Below are 26010 nucleotides of genomic sequence, written 5' to 3'. Positions count from 1 at the left end.
GTTGAATTTACTTTCTCCAGGCACAAAACCTGGGAAAGAGATCTGGCTTTTCTCTATCACTGTCATAGCCCAGAAAACAAAATTTTAAAACATATACAAAATGTATGGCAGTAATTTTTCTTGATCTAGATAATAGTATTAAGAGCTCTGTTCAAATGGGCACCTTTAATATACTTTTGAATAAATAGTGATTAATACGAGAACAATCAGAAACATACTGATGTATAGAAATATCCTTAATAAGCCTGGGTGAGAACATTAGTTGGACCTGCATATTTAAGGAATTCAAATGAAATGTGTCAAAATTCTAATTATGTTTATTGATTAGGAATGTCTGTAAATCTATTATACGTCATAGAAAACATAAGATTGAGACTATTCGCCATCAGATTGAAACAGGTTTTTTAGGTTTCTTTGGTCTGGGTTTTTTTGTTTATTTGCTTGTTTGTTTTGAGACCAAGTCTCACCCAGGCTAGAGTGTCATGGCATCAGTCTAGCACACAGCAACCTCAGCCTCCTGAGTTTAAGTGATCCTCCTGCCTCAGCCTCCTGAATAGCTGGGATTATAGACTAAAGGCATGTGTTACCACACCCTGCTAATTTTTTTATTTTTAGTAGAGATGGGTCTTGCTCTTGCTCAGGCTGGTCTCAGACTCCTGAGGTCAAGGGATCCTCCCATCTCTGCTTCCTTGAGCACTAGGATGATAGGCATGCACATGCGCCACTGTGCCTGTCTGGTTATTTGTTTGTTTGTTTTTTAAGAGACAGGGCTCACCCAGACCAGAGTGCAGTATTATGATCATAGCTCACTGCAGCTTCAAACTCCTGGGCTCAAGTGATCCTCCTGCCTCAGTCTCTCTAGTAGCTGGGACTACAGATACACACCACCTCACCTGGCTTTTTTTTTGTTTTTTGCAAGGACCTACTCTCACTATGTTGCTCAGGTTTACCTGGAACTCCTGGCCTCACATGATCCTCCAGCCTTGGCCTCAGTGCTGGGACTATAGGTATGAGCCACTGACAAGGGCCAGTGACATAGTTTAACACTTTAATTCTGCTAGTGCTTTTGTCTCTCTAGCAGAAAGCACAAAGCTAGACCGGCAGAGTGTATAAAATCAAAGATCACACTTTCTACACTTGTTTATTTGCCCTGCCCATTTAACATTTAATGAAGTTTTTCTCAGGTCTTGGGAGGTTTAAGTACCAGCTGTTTGTTTTCCCACGCTGTAGCATCTGCCTCGAACTTATTGGGTAACTTTGAATAGTATTTAAGTAGTGATTTTCAACCAGTGTGCTGCGAAAATTTTAAAAGATCATTGATTTATTTTTGAAAGAAGTTCAAAGCATAGTAAGTATATTCTTTTCTTACTCTTTTTTAAATCAACATAGTTTAAATGTGCGACAGAAGTTTAACTATAGGTTCAAGCGTGCTGTGTGTATTAAAGGTTCAGTTTCAAGCTTATCAGTATCTTGGAATGCCAGTATTAGTACATGTTTCCAGGAACAAATTTAAACTATCTTAGTAGGGGACAGAGGCATTCACCTGTAGTTCTGGCAACTTGTGAGGTGGAGGCAGGAGGATCATCTAACCTTAGGAGTTTGAGGCTGTAGTGCTCTATTATAGAGCCTGTGGACAGCCATTGCACTCCAGCCTGAGCAACATAGTGAGATCCCATTCTCTAATGTAATTTTTAAGAATCTTAACATTGCACAAAATTCAGATGAGATTCAAAATTTGACTTTACTTTTCTAAACACAGTTTAATTTTTCTAGTCTAATGATTCATCACTATTGGTAGGTATGCATTCTGTACACACACAATTAAAACTTAATAGATCATTCTTCATCAGTTAGGAATGTGCACAGCTATAGGTTATAGAAAATCTGAAAACATGGCTTACCAACATGTTTGAAAGTAGTCAGCTACTAGCCTATGGTCAACAGTAAAACAATGTCAGGGAAGATGTCAATATAATTGTCTTATATTGCCAATATAATTGTCTCAGCCATATTGCCTCATGGTTGCAAGATGGCTGCTGTTCTTCTAGACATTAAGAAGGCAAAATGTTTCCCAAAAATCCATAGTAGGCTTCCCACAATGTCTCACTGGATAGATCTGTGCCACATGGTTATTCCTAGCATCAAGGGAACCAGGAAAGTATTGCAATGAGCATACTGCCAACCTCATCAAAATTCGTATTCTTTTTGTGAGGTAGAAGAGAAAGAATGGATATTATAGAGTCAATGAATGGTTCTTTCCACAAACTCCTTTGGAAACACTTGTTTTAAATTGATGACTATACTATATAACTAGCTAAGTCCTATTGTGTAGGTGCAGAGGACAGATGAGGGCATGAGAAGGCAGGTCCTAGTGTGTCTTTTTTTTTTTTTGAGAAGAATCTCATTTATTTTTATTAAGCCAAATACACACAGATTATGAATACATTTATGAATATGTGGGGTATAATGTGTTGATTTTTTTTATACAATCTGACGTGTTACATCAAACCAATTAACATAGCTTTTGCCTCACTTACTTGATTATTGTGTTTTTCCTTACTTCTTATTACCACCTCAAAGAATCAGTCGTTTTATTGTTGTTGTTGGAAGAAACCTTGGCAATTACTACTGTTAGCTACTCATTTTATTCAAGATGACATAGAGAACTAAAAAAGATAAATCAGTTTTTTTTAATTACATTAGTCAGTGGCCTATCTAAAACAAAATCACAAATTACCTGATTTACTCCAAGACTTTTCCTCATCTGTCTCTTTTTATTGACTCCCTCTTGTCACTACATAATTTGTCCAGTGTGGATACTTGGAATTGTGGCTGCACCAAACTCTCCCTCTTCACTTTAGCTGTTCTCCATATTGAGAATCACTCCTCAAAATTATCATTTCCAAGCCTTCCTTACATCTAGTGATACAAACATAAATGTAGGTTTATAAGCTTTCAGTAAGTATCTGTTCTAATCAAATATTCATTAATTGTAGCAAAGTTATATAGAATTAGATTGATGTGTGTAGCATTATTTCTTTTATACTATGATATATCTAAGTATAGGTTTATTTTCATTTATTTCATCTATTACTCTCATTAGATATATATTTGACCATCTTATTTTTCCTTTATATCTCTTAGCATTTAAAAAATGATATTGTTCTATACTAATTGGGGGTAATTTATTTACATATGCCTTTCAGTTCACATATAAGTTCTTTAGCTACTGTTGATCCTATCAATTAAAGATTTTTATTTTGTTAAACATATTTCCCATTTCTGTATATTTTCCTTGGCTCTTTTCAAATTCACCTTTCCTTTTTTTTTTTTATGTTCTGTTCTTTCATTTTATAGTGATTCAATCTTTTATTCATTTCACAAATGAATAACGTACTTTATAGTATCTTTCAGATGGTTTTATTATTTTAAGGTATGAGAGTACTAATATTTTTGCTTGTTAAGTCTCCTGTATGGAAAATTGTTTCCTTGTTTTGTTTGTGATTTTTGTATTTTGAGCTTTTCTTTGGTTGTAGGTTTCTTGAGCACTCCAGGCTGTGTCAGTGACCCTAAACATAGGTTTTGAGTTTACTTTTGTCAGATTCATTTCCTTTATTTATACATTAGATTTTTTATGTAAGACTTTTAAATAACTCAGGTATTATGAATATACATGCTACAATTGCATGAGGTACATTTTTGGAGGGTTTAACATTTGCTGGTATTTCTTTTTTCCTGTGTAGTAAGCAGAAACAAATTTTCTTGTTGCTTCCTGAACCACTATTTCCCGCAATTACTGTGTCAGTTCCTATGCTCACCACTTTGACTACAAATTTTCATTTTATTTCTGAAGCAGAGAACTTTATTCTTTCTTTCAAACTCAACTCAATATTACATTTTTATTTATTTATTTATTTGTTTGTTTATTTATTTATTGTTGGGGATTCATTGTGGGTACAAGAAACCAAGTTACACTCCCTCCTTCCCTCTCTCTGCTCTCCCCTTCCCCCACCGTGTCATTAATTGTCATTAATTGTCCTCATACCAAAATTGAGTACATAGGATTCATGCTTCTTCATTCTTGGGATGCTCTCTTATGAATAATGTGTTCCACTTCCATCCAGGTTAATACAAAGGCTAAAAAGTCTCCATTTTTTAATGGCTGAATAGTATTCCATGGTGTACTTATACCACAGCTTGTTAATCCATTCCTGGGTTGGGGGGCATTTAGGCCGTTTCCACATTTTGGTGATTGTAAACTGAGCTTCAATAAACAGTCTAGTGCAAATGTCCTTATGAAAAAAGGACATGTACTTTTTTTCAATATTATATATTTTTTGTTGTATCACCCTCAGCATTTCCATAAGATAGCAGAGAGAGGTATTTTTGTAAAAGTTTAGCTTGGCCTATTGCTAAAAACAAAAAGCCCATCGTTGCTATCTTTGTTTATTAATTTCACTGAAACCCTATTTATCAAAAGGCTGCTGCCATTTTATTACTCTTGTCATTTATGTGTGGTTTTAACAGCAAAATTCTGTGGCCACTGGGACCAAATCTACAGCCAATCCAGCTATAACTTTTCCATCTTTTTTTGATGACTGGATTTCATATTTTAGATTATACTCATGACATAAAAATAAAAAATAATAAGTTGTATAGATAGGTACAAGTCACACACTGAAATTCTTATAGGCAAAAAAAGTCAGAATTTTATCGATAGAGTTCTTGAATGTTAATTTATTTTTCTTAATTCCTTTAAGATCCCCATTTTAACTTTATCCACTTCCCCCCTCCCCTTCCTTAAAGGGGAAAGAGGTAAAAGGAAGCAAATGAAAGAATCTGTGAGAAACAACAATAATAAAATTAATAAATTGTCAGAAGGGAAAAAATTCCCATTCTTGGGCTGGAGCAACCGTCTTGCCTCAGCCTCCTGAGTAGCTGAGGCCACAGGCGCTCTCCACAATGCCCAGCTAGGGTTTTTTTTTTTTTTTTTCCAGTAGAGATTGGGTCTTGCTTTTGCCCAGGCTGATCTCCAACTCCTGAGCTTGAGCAATCTACCCACATCAGCCCCTGAGAGTGTTAGGATTACAGGTGTGAGCCATCGTGTGCAGCCCAGGAAGAAAGAAATTTTGACAAGACAAAATGAGATGATGGTATCCCAAAGGAGTGTGAATAAGGAAGAATAACCATGGGTCTATGCAAAGACTGGGGTGGGAGGTGGGGTGAGGAGGAGGATAAGAGGACAGCACCATTGGTACCTATTGGGTACTGAATGTGTGTTATAGGAGGCACAATTGATCCCTGCCTCCTTTATAGCTTCAATACATGCACAGACTGAATGATTATTCCATTTGGTAAGTCACTCAAATCAGAGAAGTTAAATAACTCATCCAATATCTGAAGAGTTAGTAAAAACCAGAGCCTAAATTCATACCCAAATCTGTGTGCTTTAACCAAAGATGGGGGCAAGATTGGAAAGGTCGCTCTGCACCCTTGGTGGAGCAGAGGTCAGATGCCCTGCTTCTTTCTTCTTTTCTTCTCCACCTAATTACATCTCTGATTAGCACAGGACAAAGGGAAATGCACAGCAGAGAAGCCTGACGAGGGTGAGAAGGGAATGGCTGGGAGAAAGGAAGATGATTCATTTATAAGCTCTTTATCCTCTAGAAGGGGAACAGGACTCCTAGGAGGAAAACCTGCTGCTATGGACAAAGCTTGGCCCTTGCAGAAAGCATCACCCAGAGGGGAAAAGGAAAAGAAGAGATGGAGAGCACTTCCAGAACTCTCTGCCTCAGTAAGCCACAGAAATGCCCTAAAAGCTCTTCAGATTCATTCCTTATCTTCATTTACTGTATTATATACCAGCCTGCTCAAAATTGCCCCTTAAGACCCAGACTCCTTCTCTTTTAGTGGAAGCCTCTTAAAACACGCACACACCCACCCCCACACACCCCACACACACACCCAACTGAGAGCAGTGAATTAACCAGCCAGTGTTTCTTGAGCATTCACAAGGTGTATAGGACTCATGTGGTGCCTTGCGTAAAACTCAAAACAATTTAAATAGGGTTTGCTGCATTATTCATCAAAAACTGGCATTGGACAGCAATTTAAAAAACTAAACAAGTGCTCTTTTCCCATCGATGACACTGAAGGTCATGTCTCCATGTTGCTGATAGTGGGACTAATGTCATGTCTAGTCTGCAGTGAGGTGAACTCACCTTGTCATTAAAGTGCAAAAAATCAGAAACCCCTTCCTTTTTAAGAAAATATTTAAAAAAAAAATTTTGCTACTTTTTAAGATCACCATTTCCATTGTGTAATTTTTTTTTCAGAGATGGAAATAAAGGTCATTTTTAATTCCGAAATTCTAAGTTGAGCATTATCTCAAATCAATTCTTGATAAACCCATCATTTAAAATGGTCTATTCTAATTAGAGACAAGTTTGAAGATTTTAACCGGCTCTGTTTTAGGTACATGTAGGGCCTGCTAAATATTTCAGAGGCAGAATGAACCTCCCTCTACACAAATCTTAAGTTGTCCAGCTTTTCAACTCCCTTTCCCTATTACAGCTACCTAGGTTAAAAATTAAACCGCTAGGGAGAAGGGCATCTGTATTTGCTCACCCTATTATGTAGCTATATTGAAATGCTTTACAGTGCTCTAAATTAGCATAATTAAATCCACATCAATTAAGAACCCCAATCACCTCTCCCTCTCCCTCTCCCTCTCTCTCTCTCTTTCCTTCACATGTAGATGATGACATTTGTCTAAGGTGGGAAGTAACAAAGGAACTTTTTACTAGTTGAAGGCCCAGCTGAAAAGAAGGGTAATTGAATTGATCTATTGTCCTGGATTTACCTTAACACCGGGGAAAGTGGGCTTTGAGCATTGTTTGGCTAAAGAAGGATGCAGTTTGCATTTCAATGCCTCTGGCACCCCCGGGCTGGCCATTGGAGATGTGCATTTTACAACAGGCCACTCCACTGCTCTTTAGCCTCCAGGAATGAGGGGAAACAAAGCACCATTATGACTTTGGTGGTGGTAGTCGTTATTTTTAAACTGGGGAAGCCTAGTGACCTCAGGATAGTGAAGAGGCTACACCGTGTGGTGCTGGCAAAGAAAATTCCTGGAGATGAAAACTGACGTAGGGTCCAGGGGTTAATTTCTGGAACAGACAAATTTGCATACAAATGAAAAATGATAGAATTTCTGTTCTCCAAAATTTTCAATGTCATCAGCATCAAACAGCATGCTCCCTTGCTGGTTAAAGAACATTCATTGCTTTGGAAGAAGGGGAGCCTTGTTCTGTGTTCAACTCAATGCACATCAATGACTTCCTTTGTGAAGCTGCATTTGGAGTGTGAGTTTTCTGTACATCTTCATAATTCTTCCAAATATGGCTCAAATGATACTTTTTTTTTTAAAGACAAAGTCTTACTATGTAGCCCTCAGTAGAGAGGTGTAGAGTCACAGCTCACAGCAACCTCAAACTCTTGGGCTCAAGCAATTCTCTTGCCTCAGCCTCCTGAGTAGTTGGAACTACAGGTGCCCACCACAATGCCCAGCTATTTTGAGAGAGGACATCTCGCTCTTGCTCAGGCTGGTCTGGAATCCATGAGCTCAGGCAATGAACCCACCTGGGCCTCCCAGAATGCTAGGATTACAGGTGTGAGCCTGGCCTAGCCCTTCTTCTCTTAATCACTGTGTTTGTTCTCTCCATTGGGCCTTGTCTTCCTGCAATAGTAGGTTTACAGAGTAAGAAATTTTATGAAGCAGGATTTTATAAAGCATAGACAGCAAGTGGGTCCCCACTGTCGCAACAAAGAAGAAGCAAGATGTCAAAGGTTTCTCTTTTATATCGTCTGGGTCAGGCGAGATCACTTTGAAACCAGTGTTAAGGCTTTTCTAGGTCACCTTTGAGACCATGTTATGCCTGTTCTAGGCTGGAGAGTCCTCTGCATTCTTTTGCAGTTGGCATGCTAAGCTCTGATTGGTAGATTGGTAGGATGGTCCCTCCTCCCCAGGTGTGAGCTACTACTTGGTACAAAATTAAGGTGGGCCACATCAAGTTGGAGGCCTGGGGCCCCACCTTGTCCTTCCCAGGAGAGCCTGATTCCTAACTAACTACCTAGTATTTCCCTGCTCTATTCTAGAGACCCAAATCATTGGTGGGGAGCATCTACTCATCTGGCTGCTTCCTGCCGAGACAGGTCAAGGGTTTGTGTTAGGGGGGCCTCTTGCAGGCTCTCCAGGGGACTTAGGTAAATGTCCTCAGTAGATGGCTGTAAATGTAGGTGTGAGGAGGAGGTAGGTGCTGGGACTGGTAGAGAACGTAGGACCATTTGTAGCTTGGTGGCTTCTAAATGAAATAAAATGGACTTAGTTAAAAAATTTTATAAGGATCGGTCCCAATGTAAGAATTTCCAGAATGCAGAGTAATGAGGTGATCATGGGAATTACTATGGATACCCACCAAGGCTTAGAGGTCTCTCTTCGTGTCTGGAGATTGGAGGTGGACTCCACGATGGTATTGATGCCATCCTGAATCTGCCTTGACTTGTTAACATGGAAGCAGTGCTGTTCCTTTAAGAACAAGCAGGTGGCCCCTCCTGCTATAGTTAGAAGATCAAGGGCCCACCTGTTTTGTAAGATGACCCCCACCAGCGATTCTAACTGTTCCAATTGGGCAAGTGTATAGCTAGTTTTCATCAGGCCTGTGCTGCCTCTACAGCCAACAACTGTTGCAGGCCCAGGGATGCTCCTCTTATGGCTATTCCAGGAGCAGCTGCTGTTCCAATAATGACAAAAAGAGGAACTAAAGGAAGTGCCTGCTTGTGTAGGCAGCTCAGCCACTTAACGGGAGAGGCAAAACAAATCAAAACCAATTTAGGCTTCTAGACTGATGACCCTGACCGATATATTGAGGCCTTTCAACATCTTATTTGGCATATCAATATTTTACTTGGAAAGACCTCCAAATTATATTGGGACAGACTTTTACTATTCAAGCAAAACAATGGGTCCTGAAAGAGGCTTGAAACTTTTAGAGGGCTTATACCTCTCTAATGAAAATATGGCATGAGGGGTACACTGTGCCTGCCACTGATCCCAGTTGGGACTATAATGTCCAGTCTCAAAGGTGGGGATGAGATCATTATGCATTATGTGTAAAATCTGGTCTATGTATGGCCAGGCAGAAAGTCATTAATTATGGGCTAGTGGCTTAGTGACACTCAAGCCTTGGAAGAAAATCCTGTCACTTTTCTTCAGCATCTTAAAGATGCCCTGGCTAAACACACCACACTCGACCTTGAGAACTATGAAGGAAAGGTCATTTTGAGAGACAAATGCTTAAGTCAATCAGCTTCAGGCATTAGGGAAAAGCTCCAGAAGTTTATCCAAGACCATACCACCTCCCTGGACAGCATGGTGACTGCCATTTATTCTGTTTTCTGTAACAACTTTTGAGCTTGAGTCTCAGGCTCAGGAGAGAAAGCAGAGGAAGGAGGCTAGGCATATCCAGTCAAGGGCAGCCCTGGCACCCTCTTTCAGAGCAGCAGCCAAAACCTCCACCAAAGGAAGGGATTCCCCCTGCTACATCTACTGACGGGTAGGATATTGGGCCAGGGACTGCCCTAACAAGGAGAGGGTACCCAAGGGCCTTTGTCATTGGTGCAAACAGGTCACTGGACCACATTCTGTCCTATGGGCTTGTTCCAGGATGGGAGCTGGCCCCCAGGCCAGATCATGGCACAATGGTGAAGGAGCCCACTCCTGTCCACCCCTGGCAGATGACCATCACTGGAGCCAAGAGTAACCTCCTGCTGGCCGTAGGCAGTAAGTTTTCTTCTTGATAATTGGGCTGCCTGCTGTCTTCCTTGCCTACTCCAGAAAACCGAGCACTCAATACTATATGGTCACCAGAATCTCTGGGGTCCATACCAAACAATTCTTTACTCTTCGTTTGCTTTTTTTGCAAGGAAATATGACCATTAAACATTCATCTCCGGTAACTCCTAATGGCAATAGCTGCCATATCTTTGCTCCTCCACAGGCCACTTAATTCACTATGGGACCTTCCCTTACCATTAGAACTTCCCAGCTGGTCTGTCCCTGAGCTCTTCTAGACAGGGGCAACAAAATGGATTTCAGAGAGCTGCCTATTGGAAGTCCCAGCCCGTGTTAATGGAAACCCCTGACTCTAAAGTTGAGACCTGTTCTGGACTTAACCCCACCACTCTTCTTTCAGAAGGAGAAACAGGGGAACCAACCAGGCTAGTGCATAATTGTAGAGGGATTATGCTCCACCACTACCTTCCCCAGGCAGATCTATCCCTGACCCCCTAGCCCCCAAGCCCACCAGTGGTTCACTGATGGCAGCAGTTTTCTTAAGATCAGGGAATGACATGTCAGCTATGCCCATGTAACCAAGGGACTAGAAGTTGTGAGGGCCCAGGCTTCACTGAAGAATATATATACTCAGTCAGCTGAACTCATAGACCTGGCCTGAGCGCTCTAGTTGACCAAATCTATCTGCACAGATTCTAAATATGCTTACTTAGTGCTACAAGGCCAGGCATCTGTTTGGAGAGAGCGAGGACTCCTTACCATTCAAGGAATGCCCATCAAGTATGGGCAACAGATTCACCAGCTTTCCAAGGCCATTCAGGAGCCAGTCAATGCAGCATTTGTCCATTGTAAGAGGCATCAAAAGGGAGCTGATTTAGTACCTCAAGGAAATAGGGCTGAGATACAGGTGCCAAATAGGTGGCCCTGGGCAAAGCATTTTATAACCTAACTGGAGCCCTAATCCCTTCTAATCCCACTCTCTCTATTCCAGATTCCACCTCAGAAATATCTGAGAAGTTAACTCAAAGATACCGCTTGTGCCCCTCAGGGTGGTTGGACACAAAAAACCTCTAGCTATTACCAGTCGAAGAAGTAAAAAATGTGGTGAAAGCAACTCATAAGACTACCCACCTCCACCCAAAGCCACCTAGACATCTCCCGGAACAACATTTTGTTTCCCCTTTACTACTCTCCACTATTAAAGAGGTCACCTCACTTTGGACTGACTGCTCAGTCAATCCTCAAGGAGCTTTGCGGACAAGACTTGCCTCTCCAGTCACTGAAAGGGTACCTACCCTGGTGAGCAGTGACATGCAGATTTCACATGCTTTCTTATAGAGGATTCAAATACTTGTTAGTGTCTGTCGGCACTTTCACATGTTGGGTTGAAGCTTCCCTGGCAGGACTGAAAAGGCAATTGAACTTTCCAAAGACTACGAGAGGACATCATTCTCTTGGACTCCCTTGGAGGATCTCTGGTGCCTGCTCAGATGGACTTAACCTGTGGCTCCTTCAGATAAGTAGTCTTTCATTTGCTCACCCCTTGATTAATCCCTTACTTGGAGCTTCAGCAGCACAGGGAGCTGAATGGCAGGACACAAAATTCTGGGAAAGAGGACCTCATGCCATTGGTGAATCAGCTCCCGTCTTACTAGCCAAAATCAGTCTCAATGCCTAACTTCCTCCAGAGCAGGGGATACCCTGGGTGTGGTACCCAAGCACACTGGTGCTGCCCCTCACTGGAGAAGCCACTCTCCCTGGGTCTAGTATATCCAGACACCCAAACTGCCGAGGATTTAGTGACACTTTTTATTGAGTCATCCAATGCTCTTCGAGATCTTTGCTTCTTTCTCATGGGGCAGTACCTCCTTGACAGTTTATGCTCCCCCCCCTTAACTACTAATAAAAAAGAAAAAAAATTCATTTTATGAACTTTAGAAAACTTATAAAAAGAGAAAGTCTAACTTTCAGAATCTGAAATGCTTAAGAGATCCCTTAAAGATACAGCATCAAGGCAGCTGAATTGCTATGATATATATAAGCTGTGAGGGCAATATAATAACCCTTCGTCAGTTAAGTTATTTATATTGTGATTATGACCTGCCCAAGGGGAATTTGCAACCAACAAGCAGAATATTTCAAAGCCCAGATGTCCTGTTGAGACAAGGTGCTTTATAGTGATTCTAGTCTGTTTCCACCTAACCTCATGGAGCCAATATCACAAAGATATAATTAGAAAATTTGGTATAATATTTAGCCTTGGACGTTGTGTGATGGAATTGTTTGACTGCTGAGTAACTGAAGCTTGTTTGCATGCAAACTTCAAAGAAAATATTATATCTCCCAACTCCAGCTCCTGAGTGTCTTGGAAGTATAATACAGCAAGGCTTAAAACTCCCCACTGGGGAAAGGGCAATTTGACACTGAAACTACTGTTAAATCACTATCGAAACACTGGTTTGCAAAAGGGTTCTTATTAGATAAATATAGCTAAAGCCTTAAAAAGCAGAGGGAAAAATACACCCAAGTCACAGGGGAAAAAAATGGGGGAGAAAAGTCTTTAAAGTTGGACAGTATGTGTTGACAAAATTTGGAGATTTTAAAACATGTATCTACACATTTATTTTATAAATTGTACATAAGACTGGCTCCTTTTCCAGTGCAAAATCAAATATTTAGATTTGCACAAACCTATGGAAGCCAGATTTTAGACAAAAAGGGATTTTTTTGTCAGACTGTCAGTCTCTGAATTTCATCACAATCTGTTCAGCTGTTTTTGTTGCAGGCAGGCGTAAAACGTACTGGGTAAGTGTGTGTTTGTATTTATTATTAAAATGGGGATGCTGAATCTTGCTTCCTAACAGTCTTCACGTTCTGTGAGTCTGCACTGGTCACAGGGAAGCAGAATCACCAGGCATGTGTGAAAGTCATGCGTGAAGGTGAGGGGGAGGGCTGAGGCGCTGCCACTCTGCAAAATGTGTTCCTGAGCATTTTTAAATGTGACCCTGGCATTCTGCCTCAGTGACTTCTCCTGCACCTGTGTGGACTGCTTATTGCCCTGAGGAGGGATGGGGGAATGATGTGTTGGTGGCAGACTTGAATATGTTTTAGTTAATGTCATGATTCTTTCATCTCATCCTCTGTACTAATCTGACAAGAGTAACATGGTTTATAGTTTCAACATCATTTAGTGTATGTGTATGATTATATGCAAACTTGCCTATAAGAAAATTAAAAATAGAACTTGAACTTCCAGAGGTGGGACATCATACTGATGAACAAACAGATACTAAATCTGATACAACTTTGTTTATACAGCTAATTCTTCTCTCAGCCAGGGATTTGGGGTACGTGACACTTGAAGTACAGAACCACACCTACCAGAAATGAGCATCAAGATGACATCCATAAGTGAAGCTCTTTTACAAAGAAGGACAATCCAGTTGTTCCTAATCTGGATCGACTATAACGGTGTGACCATTTGAGGTCTGTTTTCACATTTTAAAGATGTACAAAAGCAATGTTACTTTTAACTGAGAGTGTCAGTCTGCTTGGGCTGCCATAACAAAATATTAAAGACTGGGCAACTTAAAGAGCAGAATTTTATTTCCTCATAGTGGTGGAAGGTGGAGATCTAAGCTCCTTTCCTGGCTTGAAGATCCTGTCTTCTTGCTGTGCCCTCACCTGGTCTCCTTGGTGAGAGCAAAGATTATCTCTGGAGTGTCTTGTCTTATTACTATCAGGACCCCAACTCTATGGGTTAGAGCAAATACAGTGACATTGGGAGTTAGAGCATCAACATAGGAGTTTCTGGGGACATGAGTCACATCACTGAGATAAATAAACAGGCTGACTGAAACACCAGGCTTCTTTTTTTCTCCTGGCTGGTTTTCTATCAACTTAGTTTAAGACTCATGTCCGTATTCAGATCAGAAGTTCTGATTTGTAGTTTTATATATTTATGATTACAAAGGATACAGATGAAGAGAGGCATTGGGTGATATATTGGGGGAGGGGAGCAAAGCTTCCACACCCTCCCCAGCACCCCGCCCCTTAGGACCCTCCACATGTTCAACTACTCAGAAGCTCTCTGAGAGAAGCCTGACCTTCTGGGTTTTTATGGAGGCTTCACTGCATAGGCACGCTTGAGTAAACCACTGGCCATTGGTGATCAATTTAACCTTCAGCCCCTCTCCACTCCTCAGAGGTTGGGGGATGGGGCTGAAAGTCCCAACCCTCTAATCCTGCCTTAGTCTTTCCGGTGACCATCCCCATCCTGAAGCTGCCTCGGGGCTCTCAGCCACCAGTCATCTCACAGCATACAACAGACACAACTTTGGAGATTCCAAGGATTGTAGGAGCTGTGCATGGTGAAATGGAGTCAATGACCAAGTAAGTACATGTTTTACATCATACTATGAGTTTATAAAACAATTTCATCCCTAAGAATAAAGAATTATATGGTATAGAGAACACATTGAAATATAGCAAAGTGGTCCTCCCTCCAAAATTTTAAAGACATGGATATGCTATTAGATTTGCAAAGAATAAAATTCCTGGCCGTGTACACATGGGCAGAGACTGGCTGGTTGGCTGGATCTTGTTTGCTCTTCCTGGCACATAGGAGGACTCCACTTCCAAGACTTCTTCAGGTTGGCCATGTGACTAAGTCCCAGCCAAGCAGAAGTGGATTGAAATGATGTACAATATTGCTAGGCTTGGCCATAAAGCATGGGATCCTTCCTGACCTTTCATCTCATTTAGTGGTAACAATAGAAGCCATGTGTTGAAATCATACAACAGAAAGGGCCTGGGTCTCATAGTTACCACTTGAAAGAAGCTTCCAGAAAAACTCTATGACTTTTTGACAGCCAGTAAGTAATAAATGTTATTGTAAATACACTAAGATTTGGGGGTTGTTCATTATAGCAGTTACCATTAATTGTCCTTACTAATATGATGTCAAGGAAAAATTTAAAATATTTGACAGCAGCATATGTTTTATGTATTGAAAGATAACATCTCATTGAAAAAATGCTAGACAAAAATACAGAATTTCTGTTTTCCTACTTGCTTTAAGGAGTCAAATGGATATAGTTAATATCCCGGGAATCTCTTTTGTCTCCCCCAGCAAGATTTTGACCAGAATCTTTCTGAATTGCCTCTTAATTAATATCTTCCACCAGGCACACACACAAATCACAATAGGGATTCAGGTTTCAACTCGTTTCTGTCTTCCATATCATCAAACACTGGGGAAACTGATTTAAAGGTCCTGATCAGATGCTACCTACGCTCTCCTCCTCTCCTTTAAAATACATGCGTATACCCTGCTGAAAATGCTGCATCTTCTGGATTTCATTTGCCTGACAAAACAATTGTGTAGCTCAAGGATGCCAAACAGGTATCTTCCTCTGCCAGGTTCCAAGAATGGGGAGGGAAGGCTTGTGTATCACATAGTTGCTATTGCTGGCTTGCACTGTGTTTTAGAATATTAAGTTCCTACACTCATTTGTCTACCTCAGGGTTTAGTCCTATTGAAAATGTCAAAATGCCATCTAAGGTCTCACCCCTGTCCCCTCTTCTAGTAACCACTGTTCTATCATGCATCAATGCTGGTTGCTATTTTTGGAGCTGTATTCACTTAGGTCATACTTATGCTAATTTGTCTGACTCATCTGCAATTTCTAGTGAAGTTGGCATTGCGTAAGATCTGGCATGTAGGGTTTAGGGTCTGCAGATATCCTAATGGATTCTGTGCTTTCAGAAACACACCAAAGATGCTGGCAAGTGTTAGGAAGTGAGCATTATCATATTCTGTCGATGGGGGTATTAACGCTCTACATTTCCTATAGTACAATCTAGTAATGTGCATCAAAGTGTAAAAGAGATCTACACTTTGATTAAGTAACTGCACTTTTTGAATTTTATACTAAAAACACAAGTGGACAATTACATATAAGGAGATTAGTTTACAGTCTTTTTTTTTTGAGACAGTCTCAAGCTGTCACCCTTGGTAGAGTGCTATGGCAACACACCTCACAGCAACCTCAAACTCTTGGGCTCAAGCAATTCCTTTGCCTCAGCCTCCCAAGTAGCTGGGACTACAGGCATCTGCCACAATGCCCGGCTATTTTTTGTTGCAGTTCTGTTGTTTAGCTGTCCCAGGCTGGGCTCAAACCCACCAGCCTCAGTGTATAACCACTGTGCTATAGGCGCCGAACCTACAGTCTTATTATTAATAGCAGTATCCACCATTAAATGATTCATTAAATAAGTTATGAGGCATTCATATAATGGAACACCATGCAGCCTTTGAATAACACAAGGTAGACCACTGGGACATGAAAAACAATCCCCTATATAATATAAAATGGGAAAAGCAGGTGATAGAACAATTTGCATAGTATTAATTTATCTAATTTGCAGAATTCACACATTAGAATATAGCAGAGCATGTATTATTCTATCTAGTGTATTTACAAAATCCCTCTATGATAAAAATGCCATAATAAATAAGTACATAAATAAATGCCAGAGGTACATATTCTGCATGTTAAAAGAGATTACATTGGTGGGAAAGAATGGAACCAAAAAAGTGGCATGATTGAGGTGAGTGTATGGAACATACTTCTACCTTGTTCAGCTTTTTTTTCAATTACCTTTTTATCAGCAAGACAGTATAATGACTTTATTTTGAGCAGAACAAAAGCACCAAAAATTAATAATTTCTCTATTTTCTTTAAGATAAAATAAAAATACTAATACAAGAATTCAAAACTCCTATTGAAGATGCCGAGATTCTTCTAATATAAGTATAACATACATAAACAGCCTCAGTTTACCTTAGGCTGATCAAGAAAAATGATTAGCCTAAAGAAAATGGAAACAATGATGGTCGGCATTGGAATGTCCTATGTTATATCCAAATTTTCACGAAGGTCTACTGTTCCTGGATATAAATGACAGAGAAATACAATAAAAAGTAGAGAAACCAATCAAGAAGGTCAGTGCAGTGGGTGGTACGTGTAGTGACTTTTACCCTGCTGAAATCCACTCCCCCTCCTCCTGGTACATTGGAGGGACTTTGCTCCCTTGCCATTTTGAAGGGACTCAGTGAGCTTCTTCTCTTCTGGTCAGTGGGTAAACACGGGACTGAAGTCACGCTCATCTTTCTCTCTACTAAACTGGAAGTTTGAACACAAGGAGTAATTGGAGCTTCCTGGATCCCCAGAGCTCTAGTTTCATTTCGTTCTGTTTTGTTTTTTCACATTTCCAAGGTCATTCATTAATTCGTTCAGCAAGTATTTCTTTATGTGGCAACTACCATAAAAAAAATCCCCATCCTAGTATGTCCCTGTCCTAATGTTTGTATTATTGTTGGTTTGGCCAGTGACAGATACAAATCAGCAAACCACGAAGTGTCTGAGATAATGATGAGTGTGAAGGAGCAACAATAAAGAGGGCAGGAAGATGGGCCCACTGAAGTTGTGAACCAGAACCAAAGAGGTCCTCGCTGAGAAGGCAATGCATGAGGAAAGACCAGGAAAGGTGTGGGAGTGCACCGGCCTGAGGTGGGACTGTGGCCTGGCTCTTCCAGGGATGTGTGAGTGAGCAGAGAGAGGAGGAAGAGGGAGGCAGGAGGTGAGGTCAGAAGAGATGTAGGCCCAGGAGCGGATCACACAAGGACAGTTAGGTCAGAGGAAAGATGTTGGCTTTACTCTGAGAGGCAAAATCTGTGCATGGATTTAGACACCATGGAAAAATTCAAGTGGAAGAATTATGTTACTTGACTCACATTTAAACACGACCTGTTTCTCCACTGGGTTGAAAATAGGCTGAGGGAGGGCAAGGGCAGAACTGGGGCCTAGTTAGGAGGCTTCCACGTTCCTCCAGGCAAGGGATGGTGGGGACTTGGAGCAGAGTGGCAGGCCTTGAAGTGGTGAGAAATTAGGGTTCTAGAAATATAGTTGACCTTTCTAACAACACAGGTCTGAACCATGCAGGTCTACTTACAAATAAATTTTTTTCAACCAAATGTGGATCCTGGAATGAGAGGAGGGCTGACTTAGGAAAAAGGCAGATTCTGCAAGGCCCACTGATGGGACTTGATTTGGTGGATTTGGGTATATGCCGAAGTTCTGGAACAATCCCCCAAGTATACTGAGGGACAACTGAATTCTGTTGTTCAGTTTTTTTTAATCTACCAGTAACTCCATATCCTGCTAACAAATTATTTTTCTCTCCAAAGTTAGACATTTTGGATTTTTATTCTTGCCACCCCAAAACCCCAACAGTTCAGGATGTCCAGAAATAATTAGAAAATTAATAACTTTTTACTAACTCTGTGACCTTGGGTAAATTGCGTAACCCCTTTACACCTTATTTTTGCATCTGTAAAATATGAAAATAATCAAAGTTTGAACTGTATGAAATTGTCATTTTTGTAGGTCAGAGTTGGTCAAATATTGGCCAAGGGTGATAGCTTACTCCTATAATCTTAGTGGGAGGCTACTTTGGGAGGCCACAGCTGAAGGATCACCTGAGGCCAAGTGTTCAAGACCAGCCTAAGCAACAGCAAGACCCCATCTCTACCAAAAAATAGCCAACCATGGTCATGCACACTGTAGGCCCAGCTACTTGAGAGGCTGAGGCAGGAGGATTGCTTGAGCCCAGGAGTTTGAGGTTGCAGTGAGCTATGATGATGCCACTGTACTTTAACTCAGGAGATAGAGCAAGAACTTATCTCAAAAAAAAAAAAAAGACAAAGAAAAGAAAAGGAAGTGGTCAAATATTGACATTTTCACATAGCTCACTTCTAGAACCTACCATATTGGTTGCTGTGAGGATTAAGTGAACTAATACATGCAAGACACTTAGAACCATGCCTGCATATTGTAACAGCTAAACGAGTATTAGCTATGACTGCTCTTATTATTATTTGGGCTTTACACTCATTTTCTAATTTAGTTTCTCTGGCAGCTTAGTGGCAGGGCAGGCACCATCACCCACATGTTCAAAAGAGCACTTTCAAAGGTGTCTGTTCATGTCATGCCATTTGATTCTCAAAACAACCTCACGTGGATGTAGCACATGTTTTCAAGTCTGCTTTGCTTATTGAGATTAACTAAATAAAAAATAAGTATTTAGATTAAGAAAAAAACAAGTATTTCATTTTTTGTTTGATTTATTTTCCACAATAATTAGGAATCAAATTGTTAAGTATTATCCTCATGTAGATATTTTGATTGATGAAGTGTATGAAAGCAAAGTTCAGAGCTCTTGGTCTTTTTTTTTCTTTTGTCACCCAGTCTGTAGTGCAGTGGCAGCATCATAGCTCACTGCAGCCTCACACACCTGGACTCAGGCGATGCTCTTGCCTTAGCCTCCTGAACAGCTGGGACTGCAGCTATATGCTACCACACCCAGCTAATTTCTCTATCCTTTGTAGAGACAGGGTCTGGCTATGTCGCCCAGGCTGTTCTCAAACTCTTAATCTCAGTTGATCCTCCCTTTTTGGCCTTCCAAAGTGCTGGAATTACAGACATGAGCCACCAGGTCTGGCCTGGGTTTCTAGATCTTTAAGATCCAGTTCAGTGGTTATGTCCTCCAGGCTTGTTGCTGTTTGCTTGTATCTCTTTGCTTACATCTGTCAGCTTACAGCAGTGGTTCTCAACCTTCCTTTAATACAGTTCCTGTGGGTTGTGACCCACAGGTTGAGAACCACTGGCTTAGAGGGCTGTGTTGTGAACAGCACGTGCAGTGTCGCCATCTTTCTGCTTATGTGTCTTATCTCCTCTCCTGTGGTTCCTAATTTAACTCAATTTCTCCACACTTTGTGCAGTATCATACACAAAGTGACTGCGTAATAAATAGTTAACAAATTAACAATGAATTAAGTAATGAATTAATGATCGTTCTCTCTTTTATTCATTAGAAAACAAGACCCCGGTTAGTGAAGTGGATTGCTCAATTTCAACACAAATGCTAAATGAATAAGCCAAGGGTCAAGCCCAGGTGGCAGAAAACCATGCCCAGAATGCCATCAAATGTGGCATAAACTTCAGACCAAAATGAAGCAGTAGGTGTGCTCAGCCTGGAATGTGCCTGCCAAACGAAAACCCACCCCAGATGGCGCCTCCAATTTAATCAACATCACCTGTGAGCCAAACTGCACAGTAAATGTTAAGACAGGATCACTAATAATGGGGACCTGGAATGGAGCCAGAATTAAAACAATGATCTGCTTAACAATCCCTCTGGGCTGGATGCATGTGGAGAACGGATAAATGCTGGATATCGAAACAGCTGCTCTATGGCAAACTGAAATGGGGCAATCATAGATAGCAAAGGGAGAAGAAGCACTTGAAAGTTGTCTTAAGTAAAGTAGTGCTTTAAATAGTGTGTGACCTGGCTGTGGCCTTTTAAGAAGCAATCACCATGCACAAACTGCCCTGGTGAGCGAGGGAGATTTTGGCGAACAAAGCCTGTGGAATTATGAAAGGCAGTGACAACTGGTGCCACAAGCCTTGATGCACATAGATAGTATTAGTCCAGACTATTACCTGGGATCACCTGGGAGGATGAAGGCCAGTGCTCCAGATTACAGTTCCATGGGTCACCACCTCCTGACTTCACCTCCTAATATGACCATTTTCCACGAACGCCCTACACACATCATGTAAAATCCCTGTTTTCCATACGTTATTGCCTAATTATTTTAAGATTATAATTATACAGTATCTTCTTACCAGGATCACAAATTTCCTCAGAACAGAAACCCAAGCTGATGTTTAAATTATTTAACAACCCACATGGCACAGGGCGAGACCCACCAGAATGCCAGTTTTTGTGCCACCCTGGCTGGCCCCAGCTATCATCCCTGTTCTTTTTGGTTGATGACTCTACACCATGAAATATAATAAGATTGTATACGTAGTATTATCAGAAAGGACTTGTGACTGATTCCTCAAGTTCATTTTTATATTTGTTTGTCATTTGGGAAAATCCCAAATCAGTGTGCAATTTATCATCTATACAACTTTATTAAAAATAAACATGACAGTTACCGACCTAGGAGTAGGGACTAAAAAAAATAAGCAGACATCAAGTGAGAAAGCAGTTGTTCAAAAACATCTCATGTATTTAATAGTCATTAAAAATATATATATATATTCTGCATCACTGTGCTGACATTTGGGAATAGAGAGATAAAAAAAGATCTCTGCTTACTTTAAGGACTTTTAGTGGAAATATACATTTTTGCCATCAACTATAGTATGTCTGAATATTTTAGAAATAAGCTGTTATAATATTTTTTCATTGACACATAATTTTTGTCCATATTTACGGGGTACATATGATATTTTGTTACATGCATAGCATGTGTAATGATCAAGTCAGGGTGTTTAAGGTATTCATCACATAGAATATTTCAATTCATTTCAAGATCTCTCTTCCAGCCTTTTGAAATGTACAATGCATTATTGTTTAGTCACCCTACTTTGCTATCCAATATTAGAATGTATTTCTTCTTACTGTGTATTTGTATCCATTAACCACCCTCTCTTTATCGCCTCATTATAATCATTTTAACAGCTGCAAAATCACTAAGGAGTTGGTAAGCATAGTTGAATTTCATGTACTTGAACCTTGGATCATCTCCTCCAAATTCCCAGTGCAGAAATTCCTGTTGCAGCTTCCCTGAGAGAAGGTGAGCAGTTTCATTTGACTGATCACACTGTGGGGAAAAGAGGCCCTTGCCTTATGAGGGAAGTTACATGTTTTTAATAGTATAAGTTTTTGTACTTACAAAAACCAGTTTGCAAGATATATTACAACTGTAGATTTTTTTCCATATGCCCTTCTTGAAATTGCTCACTGTGAATTTAGGTGAACTCTATCTTAAGATCCAAAAGATTTTTAACCTGTCAGTAAAATGTCTACTGAGTTTTATCTTTAGATATAAAAGAGTTATCTACCAGATGTGACTTTCACTAAATCTCAATAAGTCTAGAATTACAGTTGATGAAAGCGTATATATGGGAAGGAAAACTTCAGGGAAACAAAGGAAATTTTCATTCATTTCCCCTTGTCCTTTGTTTATTTGGGTTATTTCATCCTAGTTGTTAAGTTGCTCACCAACCAGTTCATTCAACTTTTAACTAAAATGTCCAGCATTCCTTAACCATTTTGATGTGGGCAAACATTTGCTATATATCTGTTAAAAACTGGTAGTCTGTTAGGCTAGATGTAGGTCTCTGTAGATACTATCCCAGCTCTTAAGGAGCTCAGAGTCCAATTAAGAATGACAGAGACATAAACAGATAAGAACCACGCAGAGTTCTAAACCTGGGGAGAGGGCGTGAGCAGGGATGTGCTGGCATCCCAACAAAGCTGCAGCCAGATCTCTTCCCCATACACCCTGTCCTTTACCACGGGAACCATGTTCCAGTGAGAGAAGAAAATATTTAAAAAATTTATTTATTTCTTCCCTGTGAGACCGCTGTCCCTGGGAACGTACCTTGCTAATCTTGTATGAACCCTATTTCCTTAGTATGCTCTTATCTTCTCTGTTGCTATCTAATGGCTAGTACCGGATTCACATTGATAATTTGAATACATTCCTGAGGAACTATATTTATTGGATTTCAGACAATTAATAGAGTCCTATTGGGGTAAACAATTGAAAACTGCCTAAAGTGCCATAATAGAGCCTCTTAGGTTGTATCCTTGGGACCATTTCTGTTATACATGTATTTGTAAATCTGTGTTTATAGTGAGGTACCCCATCATTTGAAGAAAATGTGCTGAGAGCAATCACAAATGCTTTTGCCACCATCCCATTCCAGGCTGTTTGTTTTCAGTCTGGTCTCTGAGATACCCTCCAGGTGACCAAAATAATTCTCCTGTCTCTCTGACGTTTGGGGTTGCTACCAATTAAACCCCAGCTGTAAAACAACTTTGTAAGAATGCTTCGGTGTCACATTACAGAGAATAGAGGTCAAAATAAAGGTTCATGAATTTGAAGAAACTTATATAAAAAGAAGCCTCAGGTATGTCTGTGACCAGGAGAGGAGAAGGAAAAATTGTATTGTGTATAGTTGAATAGTACCAAGGCTCTTTCCTTCATATGCCAATGGAGAGAATTTTGTTAGCAGTATTCTGTGAACAAAACACTTAAGAGAATGTATGTATACAATAGTTTTGAAAAAAAGGGTTACTGACACAGATGCCAATTTGGTGGGGCATATGGAACATTTACACTTGCCTTTTTCTTTCTTTCTTGCTACAGCTGGTGCTGATTTAGTATGTGAAATTTTACTAGCAGGAGTGCTAATCAAGACAGAGATTCTGTAAGGATTTAGTCATTTATGTAGGGAAACTACGAGTATCATTAAAAAGTAGAAGTTCATGTTATGGAAAAACATTATCATTATCAACCTCATTTTTAAACCAAACAGACACAATGGTACTGTAAGTATCACTTTAGCAGCCGAAAAAGTCAGAATGTTTTCCTGATAATGTTCTAAGAGGATTGCATCCACAGTTAAAAGTTTTGGTTGAGGCACATTAAAGTTTGGTAATGTCAGAGTAACGCAGAAGGGTGAGCTCTCCAACAGTGAGTGGTACAACTTTTCTTTAGAGCCGTGCAGCAAAACTATTCTTTAAAAAAGCATCAATAGTTGTTTTAAGGAACAATATTTAATTCTAATCATGGAGAAGGTAATTGAATTTTTCTGAATCAAGTGGGGGATGAGGGGGCAAGGACAAAAGTGTGCAAGGTTTGATTTTTTTTCTCCTAAATTTGAATAAAAGGTTTTGCGAGATTAGCCCCAATTTCATATAATAATCTCACTTGGCCATAGCAGAGTTTAGTGAAAAATTAAATTAAAAAAAATCTTTTGAATCGTTGTCGGTACATTAAATATGTCGTACAGGTGGCTTGGTAGAGTTGCAGACCTGAACGGCAGCCACAAGACATCTGCTGCCTGAGGAAACTTGCAATGTGGCAAAGCGGTGTTTGTCGCTCCCTATGGAAGGATGCCAGCTGCCCAGGGCTTCGCATCTACAGATGAAAGGAGAGAATCTTGTGGGGGCCTCAGCTGAAGCCGTGCATCCTCCACCCTCCTCTGTCTGAGAATTTAAAGAGCAAGGAGGACTCGCAGTGCAAACCAGTTAGGTGTTGCTGGGCAAACTTAGACAGGTTTTCTAATATTCCCGGGGCTCTGTCCAGTGGCATGCAAACGAGCATATGCCTATAATCAAACTGTTTGTATTGTATTTTCATGGTTAATTTCTAGTACCTACTGCAAGTTGTTTATTATTATGATTCATGTTTTAAAAGTCCTCAGGAGAGATCTTTGAAGAAAAGTAAAGTTTGCTAAAATACAAGGAGTCGAATATTTTATTATGAAATAATTAATGGTTATAAATGTCTTGGATGGTTGGTTTAATTGTTTTAGAACATTTTGACATAAATATGGGACTCTTAAGCCATAAGAGTGGCTCACACCTGTAATCCCAGTCCTCTGGGAGGCTAAGGCAAGCAGATTGCCTGAGCTCAGGAGTTCCAGACCAGCCTAAGCAAGAGCAAGACCCCATCTCTACGAAAACCAGAAAAACTAGCTGGGCATTGTGGTGGGTGCTTGTATTTCCAGTCACTTAGGAGGCTGAGGCGAGAGGATCACTGAGCGGAGGAGTCTGAGGTTCCTGTGAATTGGGCTGAGGCCATTGCACTGTACCCAGGGTGATGGAGTGAGACTCTGCTTAAAAAAAAGGAAAGGCATCTTTGAAAGCAGAATACACATTAGAACTTACAAATAACAATTAGTGACTAACCAATTAAAATTCATTTATTGAGTACTACCACACACAGCCCAACCACTGTGTTAAAAGCATGAGGGACATAGATTGTATAATACCATCCAATGCTCTTGCTCATGATCTAGAATATTTAAAAATTAACCAGTAAATCTTAATTAATTTACTTACTAAGATTGTAATAACAGTTTTTTTTTTACTATAAATGGGCATGGTAATTTAAATGATTTATTGAAACTAGAAAAGTTGAAGAGATATCCTTAGGTAATAAAGAGAAAAAGGCAAGTAGGTTTTAAGTGTCAATTGTTAAAGCAACTCATAATAACTATCTTCTCTTTTCTTCTGTCAAAAATTCCTTTGCTCTACAATATTGCCTAAGAAATAATGTTTCATGAAAGAAAAGGAGAGGCACTAGTTAATGGAATATCTTATTGCTTAAGCAATAGTAAAATTATTTTAAAAAGGCAAAAATTGAGAGATTGAAAAAGTATCTTTAGCCATGTTTACTCACATGCACACACACATACATGTACAAAATTTAAATTGTAGTGATTTCTGAGCACTAATAAGTTTCCTTTAAAAATCCTGTTTGGTTATTTTGGAGGAAATACTTTTATTTCTGAAATTGAGCCTCATAAGTTTGTTTGAGAATTTCCTCAGTGGTGAGGAGGTGATCATTTAAGTGGGAAACATTTGTAATAGGTCCTGGGGGAAAACCCATTCTGTCCCTTTAAAACTATCTTAAATTGGCCTTTAATCATTTATCCTGCTGTCCATCCTTATGAGTAATAATGGGAAAATGTCATATTTGAAAAAGAAACAGGTATCTGTTTTCTTTAAAATTCATCAGGTTAGTCAGCTGAAGAATAAATTAGGATGGTCCACAAACTGTTAATAGTGACAGCAAGCATATGGCAAATCTGAACTGTCTGCAGGTCAACTTTTCCTTTGGCTTTCCAAATGTCTGTCAGTCATCGTCAGGATCTAAATATATGTGTTAATGGGTAGAATTTAATGGTATGAAATTGTTCAGCAAATTCTTGGAGCAATGATTTTTTTTTTTTTGTCTTTGTCTGTCATATACAAACTTCCAACAATCCTACAAAGTTTTACCCAGAAAGAATAAGCCCTTTGAAAGGTATTGTTGCCTCTTCTTTGCCTAATTAGGAAAAAGATCTGTAGTGTGATTACATGCTGCCTGTGCGAATATTGATACGTGCACATTAATTGGTTTCTCAGACCACCAGTCAGGTGCTCAGACCGGTGCCATTGCAGCATTTTCTGTCCCTATCCCTGTGATTGTACCTTTCACTGTGGCAATGGACGGCCAGCTC

Source organism: Nycticebus coucang, chromosome 7, assembly GCF_027406575.1.
Source record: "Nycticebus coucang isolate mNycCou1 chromosome 7, mNycCou1.pri, whole genome shotgun sequence".
Classification (NCBI taxonomy): domain Eukaryota; kingdom Metazoa; phylum Chordata; class Mammalia; order Primates; family Lorisidae; genus Nycticebus; species Nycticebus coucang.
This window is presented reverse-complemented; position numbering follows the sequence as displayed.